Source organism: Pseudorca crassidens, chromosome 2, assembly GCF_039906515.1.
Source record: "Pseudorca crassidens isolate mPseCra1 chromosome 2, mPseCra1.hap1, whole genome shotgun sequence".
In the NCBI taxonomy this organism is placed as follows: domain Eukaryota; kingdom Metazoa; phylum Chordata; class Mammalia; order Artiodactyla; family Delphinidae; genus Pseudorca; species Pseudorca crassidens.
The window spans coordinates 42,392,943-42,400,117 of record NC_090297.1 but is presented as its reverse complement, the minus strand read 5'-3'; the positions used below and the strand labels follow the sequence as shown (position 1 = coordinate 42,400,117).

The window sequence follows — 7,175 nt, the reverse complement described above, 5'->3', positions numbered from 1 at the left end:
CGGACCTTAGTTGCGGCTTGCTGGCAACTTGTTTTTATATTCGCTTTTTCTTTTTTTTTTGAATTTTATTTTTTTATACAGCAGGTTCTTATTAGTTATCTATTTTATACATATTAGTGTATATATGTCAATCACAACCTCCCAATTCATCCCACAACCCCTCACCACCACCCCCGGCTGGCTTCTTTAATTGCAGTACCTGGGCTCCTTAGTTGCGGCTTGCAGGCTCCTTAGCTGCAGTTCGCCAGCTCCTTAGTTGTGGCATGCGTGTGGGATCTAGTTCCCTGACCAGGGATTGAACCCAGCCCCCCTGCATTGGGAGCATAGAGTCTTAATCCCTGTGCCACCAAGGAGGTCCCCACATTATAGTTTTGATTTACCTTTTCCTAATGATCAGCAATGCTGAGCATCTTTGTGTGTGCTTCTTGGCTATTTGTATATCTTCTTTGGAGAAATGTCTATTCAAGTACTTTGCCCATTTTTGAATCAGGTTGCTTTTTTATTGTTGAGTTTAAGAAGTTCTCTATATATTCTATATATTAATGCCTTATCAGATAAATGATTTGGAGATATTTTCTCCCATTCTGTTGTTTTCCTTTTCACTCTGTTTTGTGCCTTTTGATGCACAAAATTTTAAATTTTTCATAAAGTACAATTTGTCTGATTTTTCTTTTGTTATTTATGTTCTTAATTCATAGCTAAGAAATCATTTCCAAGTTCAATGTTGTGAAGCTTTTCTCCTATGTTTTCTTCTAAGAGTTTTATTCTTTTAGGTTTCACATTTAGGTCCATGATCCATTTGGAATTTTTTTATATTATGTTAGCTAAAATCCAACTTCATTATTTTGCATATATATATCAATTTTCCCCAGAATTATTTGTTGAAAAGACTGTTCTTTCCCCATTGAATGATCTAGGGACTCTTGTCAAAAATCATTTGACCATATATGTGATAGTTTATTTCTGGGCTCTCTATTCTAGTCCATTGGTCTATATGTCTGTATTTATTTATGTATTTATGACATTTATGTCATAAATTTATGACAGTACCACACTGTTTTGGTTACTGTAGCTTTTTAGTAAGTTTTGAAATCAAGAAGTGTGAATCCTCCAGTTTTGTTCTTCTTTTTCAAGATTGTTTTGACTATTTGTGGTCTCTTGAGATGTCATGTGAATTTTAATATGCTTTTTATCTATTTTTACCAAAAAAAAGTAGTTGGTATTTTGGTAGGGATTACATTGAATCTGTAAATTGCTTTGGGTAATATTGACATTTAAACAATATTAAATCTTCCATTCCATAAATACGAGATGTGTTTCCATTTATTTATGTCTTATTAATTTCTTTCAGCAATGTTTTATAGTTTTCATTATACTTAACCTCCTTGGTTAACTCTTAAGTAATTTACTCTTTTTGATGAGGATTTTGTTTGTAACTTCCTTTTGTAAGAAGGATTTGTTTGTAAGAGGATTTTGTTTGTAACTTCCTTTTCAAATTTTTCATTCTTAGTATGTAGAAATGCAACTGATTTTTGTGTTGACTTCATATCCTGTTTTTTTGCTGAATTAATTAATTAGTTCTAACAGGTTTTTTTGGGGGGGCGGGAATCTTTAGGATTTTCTACATATAAGATTATACCATCTGCAAATAGAGATACTTTTACTGCATTCTTTCCAATTTGGATGCTTCTATTTATTTTTCCTTGCCTAATTGCTCTGGCTACCACTTCCAGTACTATGTTGAATAGAAGTGGTGAAAGTGGGCATCCATCCTTACCTTGTTCCTGATCTTAGATGAAAAGCTTTCAGTTTTTCACCATTGAATATGATGTTAGCTGTGGGTTTTCATACACAGCTTTTGTTATATTGGGGTCATTTCCTTATATTCTTAAGTTTGAGTGTTCTTTATCTTGAAAGGGTGTTGAATTTGACAAATGCTTTTTCTGTGCCACTTGATATGATCATGTGGGTTTCTCCCCCTTCATTCTGTTAATGTGATGTATTGTATTGATTGATTTTCATATAATGAAACATCCTTGCATTCCAGGAATAAATTGCACCTGGTCATGGTGTATAATCCTTTTAATATGTTGCTGAATTTGCTTTGCCAGTGTTTTGTTGAGGATTTTTGCATCAATGTTCGTAAGGGATATTGATCTTTAGTTTTCTAATAGTATCTTTGTCTGGCTCTGGCATCAGGGTAATGCTGGCCTCACAGAATGAGTTAAGAAGTGTTCCCTCCTCTTCAACTTTTTGCAAAAGTTTGGGAAGGATTGGTGTTTTTTCTTTTTAAAATGTTTGGTAGAATTCACCAATGAAGGCATTAGGAAGGGAGTTTTCCTTTGTAGGGAGATTTTTTGATTGTGAATTCAATCTCTTTACTCGTTATACGTCTATTCAGGTTTTCTGTTTCTTTGTGATTTAGTCTTGGGTTATTTTTCTAGTAATTTGACCATTTCATCTTGGTAATCCAATTTGTTGCTATATACTTGTTGATAGTAATCTCTTATAATCCTTGTTATTTCTGTAGATTCTGTAGTTATGTTCCCACTTTCATTTCTGATTTTAGTAATTCGAGTCTTTTCTCTTCCTTTTTGGTCTCTCTAGCTAGAGGTTTGTCAATTTTGTTGATTTTTTTGAAGAAGCAACTTTTTGTTTCATTGATTTTTTTCCCATTGTTTGTATATTCTGTTTCATTTATCTCTGCTTTATCTTTATTATCTCCTTTTTTTTCTGCTAGCTTTGGGTTTAATTTGTTCTTCTTTTTCTAGTTCCTTAAGTTGTACAGTTAAATTGTTGATTTGAGATTTTTTTTTCATGTGTTTATAGCTATAAATTTTCCCCTTGAAACTGATTTCACTGAGCCCTATAAGTTTTGGTATGTGTGTTTTGTCAACTATTGTTGTAGAGCGTACTATTTTTTTTTAATAAGCTGTTTCTCTTTCCATTGTTGATTATGAATTTACAAAATATACAAAACCAAAAGAAAAAGAAAATACTCATCCTCAAATCCATTGTGGCTCTAACCCAAGTCTGTGCACAAAATCCAACCAATGCACTGTTTTCTTAGAAAACAACTGATGCTGAGACAAGTGAAGGAGAGGGCTGTGAGAGGGCAAGTCATCTTATTGAATCCACCCAGGAAAGCACGTGGTGGGGATTCAGAGGTGGCTGACAGGGCAAGGGAGCTGGAGGCCTCACACTGACAAGGTTCCAGGTGGAGGCCAGGAGCAAGCTAATTCCCAGAGGAGTGCAAGTAGTGTGACTGTCAGGCCCAGCACACTGGGCTTCAGCTGATAGAAAGCTGGTCTCACTGAAGTGTTTTACAGTTTCTGGAATGAGCTGTAGACCACCATCAATGGCCTCACCTATGCAAGCTGAAACTTTCACTGGATGTCAGTATGAATTTGCCATCACTGAACCTAGCAGACCCATAATGCAAACTTGGGTATTCACAGAAGATTGCAAAGTCTTACTTGAGAAAGGACTCAGAATGTAAAGCTTGTGTGAGAGGAGGAGTGGACATGATGTGTACTCTAGAACTCAAATCCAACTGGATTGAGCCTTCTCAGTGCAGTAGGATACATAATACCCCTTTTGCCATCTCCTCACCCCATAAGGAAGAATGAACTTGACTGGGATGATTTCATAAGTGCAGCTGATCCTACATCAGAGTTGTGTGTGCATGAGGAGGATCCACAATAGGAGGGTAGAGGTATTCTCTAGGATAACCAGCTTTAGGTTCTCAGGCATAAAGGGTAATACCAGAAAGGGGCTTGGGATACAGGGCAAATCTCAAAAAGTGAAGGCAACTTGGTCTCCTCTTAAGCAGTCCAAGGTAAAGAATGTGTCCAGTCTCTCTCCTCCCCAGACTGGAGGAAAATATGTACATCAATGTGCACCAGTGATCAGAAAACCCACAGGAACTCAGGCAGGTGGGCCGTGAGGGGGCCAGCTCATCAGCTGGGGAAAGGGGAAAATGGGCCTCACAGAAGCCATAAAAGTGTGAAAGGAGCAAGGCTACAGTACATAGGGGTGTGTGTGGATGGGGCGGGCAGGTGATTCCCTAGGGCAGGAGGGGCCATTGACACTTGGGTGGTAGAAGGCACAGTTGTTCTCATAGGCATCAGTTGCTATGAGAACATCATGATATGTCAACAAACAAGGCAGTTTGACATGTCTCCTCCATGGCTGTGGCCTCCATCAGGCCCTTGGTGACCCCCTTCTCCATGGCCAGAGCCATCATAGCCACGGTACTTACGAGGGGGTGGCCTTCGATGGTCATGGCCTCAGTGACCAGGGACATAATGAGGCCGGTGGCCATGGGGCCCCCCATAACCAGGGCCTTCATGGGGCTGATGTCCATCACAAGCACCCATTCCTCCACCAGGGCCTTCATGGAGACCATGCCCACCGCCTCCAACCATGCCCCCACCAGGGCCCCCTTGTCCATTTGGGGGTCCTCCTCCAGAGCAACCTCCTCTGGTCCCTCAGAATGGAAGAGGAGGAAGAGGTTCATTTCCTCCTTGGCCACCACGGCCTCTATGGGATGGTCCAGGACCTGGTCCTGATACCCCCAGCGTCAGGCCACCCTGAATGGGGAAAACTGGGTCATTCTAGAAGGGATTGCACTGCCCCCAGGGAGGGGGTGGGGGACCCAGGAGACGTGGACCACTGGACCACCAGGGCACCCAGGGCCTACATGGGGACCTGGCATTGGTCCCCTAGGTCCAGGGGGGAAGTGCTCTATGCCCTTGGGGGCTCCCGGGGCCTCCCTGTAGAAAACCATTGGCTATCAGATCAGGGCCTAAGAGTCTGTGTGGCACTGGCATCTGCTTGACCTTGTCTGGATAGTCTGTTTGTTTCAGCAGCTCCTCTGCGGGATGACTGTTAGGGCTACCCACAATGGAGGGAGGATCTCTTGCACATCGATGCCTCCTCTTCCAGAATGCAGGGGGCTCTTCCTGGCACCCACGTTTTCCATAAGATCGTCCAAAACAGAAGGCAACTTGGAAACACTTACCCCATCGGGTGAACCACAGCCCAACCAACCTAATAGGCTCCAGGGTCTCAACATATGGGGCTTTATCCATGGAACATTCCTCATCTAGGGGGATGAATAGGGCTCAGGATCAGGATTGTGAGGACTTTCCTTGCTCAGGAAGAGCTCCTGAAGGATCCCCTTCTCCTGCTCAGCCTGGATGTACTGATCCTGGCTACTGCTTCCAGGGGTGATGAGAGGCGAGAGCAGCACCAGGAGCTGGGGGCACACCCAGGGCACATTCTCCTCCATGCTGTCGTGGCTCAGACGCCAGGCTACCTCAAATGCGTGTCGGCCTGACAGTATCTCTCACTTAGCTGACTCACCAAAATCCTTGATTTTATTCACATTTACTCGTTCAGTTTCATTCAGTTCAAAATAGAAATACTCTCTGTTTGCCCTCCTCAGGTCACGTCAGTTTTCCTCTTCCTGCCCTTCCGGGTCAGCTGGCTAGGATCTCCACTGGCTTTGCATCCCAAGCTCCTGGTTCCAAAGAGGCGGTATCCATGAGTTCTGGGACTTCAACAGTGGGGACTGGGGTCCCTGGACGTTCTGTGTCCATAGCCGCAGAAGGAGGTGCTGGCTCTGGGGAAGAAGGTTTGCTGTGCTTGGTTCTGTGCTCGTTTTCCATTCAAATGGGCTTGACTTGGCAGCTGTGGGTGACAGCACCTTCTTCTTCTTAATTTTGTTGCCTGCAACAGGTGCTGAATTTAGTGCATCCAAAAAGCCCAGGCCCTCCATAGGCTATGGTGGGATGATCTTCACTTTGATCTCTTTGGTGGCATTGGGTGTCGTGTTGAGTGGCTTGTATTTCTTCTCTGCGGGGGGTGCAGCATCTCCTGGGGCAGCTGTGGAACTCTGACACTTGAGGGAGATGGGTTTAAGGTTGTACTTATCAGAAACCACCACTGCACTGGCATTCTTCTTTACAGGCACCGAAGACGGGGTCTCCAGCTCTAGCCTAGTGGAAAGGAATGTGACGAGACTGGGCACCACGGTTCAGAGAGACCTGGGCTTCTCCCTCTTCTCCTCTGGGGCCTCCTCAGTCTGAGTCTCAGCCTCCACCTCAGTCAAAGGTCACTCAGGAGGGGTGGTTCAACTCTTTCCCTCTTCTTTCCATTTCTTCTTATCTTTCTCAGCAGGCTGGGTACTGCTCTGGGAGTGGATGACAGTCATTCAGTCGCTGATAAGGACTGAGGCCAATTTCCAGAGCTCTTCATCCTTACTTGAAGTTGCTTCACCAGTTTGGCTGTGCTGTGCTGCTTGAGATGGTCAACAGTGAGTGGTAGATGCTGCAGTGGCAGCAGAATTTGCTGCTAGAGGAGAATGTTGCTTGTTGTCTTTGAATACGTCAGCCAATTGTTAAGAAACTTGTAACTACCAACATCAGTAAACTTGACCAATATTTCTAGTTGAACAGGTCTGCAGGAGAGTGTTCAAGTAAATACATCGACTTACTGTCTTTCGTGCTTCCTTTATCATACTGAAGATCTTCGAAATCCCATCCACACTTGTGACTTCCCCATCTCAGTTAAGGAAGCTATCCAGCTTCCTTAAGCTTAAGGAGGCCCTTTGGGGTCTATGAGACCTGAACCCATGATCAAGTTTTTATCGGACTTGGGGTGGAAGGGGTTAAAATTTGGGGGAAAAAAATAAAACAACCAACCAGAACCCAAAACTCAATTATTTGGGGGGCCTCATTGGATCGAAAATTCTCTTTAAAAAAAACTAAGGCCAGCTCAGTATTCATCCCCCCACCGCCACCAACTCCATTTAGGGAGGGGGGTTGTAGAAAAAAAGTTCTGAGTGGATTCAAAAAAGTAAATGCTGGATAAGTGAATTTGGGTGTGTTTGTGAAGGGAGGGTTGTTAATTATTTTTGAAGCTACGTGGTGATGGTCCTTCAGCCACAGATTTCAAGTCCCAGGCAGAGTGGGCTGGTGGGGTGGGCAAGGTAGGTGGCAAGAGGCAGAAGACACAAGTGCTTGGGCTTGTGGCTGCTGTTTTCCCTCCTCTGACACCCTCAGGTTCCTTTCAAGTTCTTTGATGTTGCTGCGGTTTGTTTCTTTTTTCCTCATGACCGTCCTGTCTTTCTCTGAGAAAATTCAAACCTCTAAAAGAACCCCAGAATCGAG

General features: G+C 43.2%; 1 pseudogene; it reads right to left on the bottom strand.

Moving 5' to 3' along the window:
• Nucleotides 1–4,144: 4,144 nt before the first annotated feature.
• LOC137208832 (serine/threonine-protein phosphatase 1 regulatory subunit 10 pseudogene) lies at nucleotides 4,145–6,639 on the bottom strand (annotated as a pseudogene).
• Nucleotides 6,640–7,175: the final 536 nt, after the last annotated feature.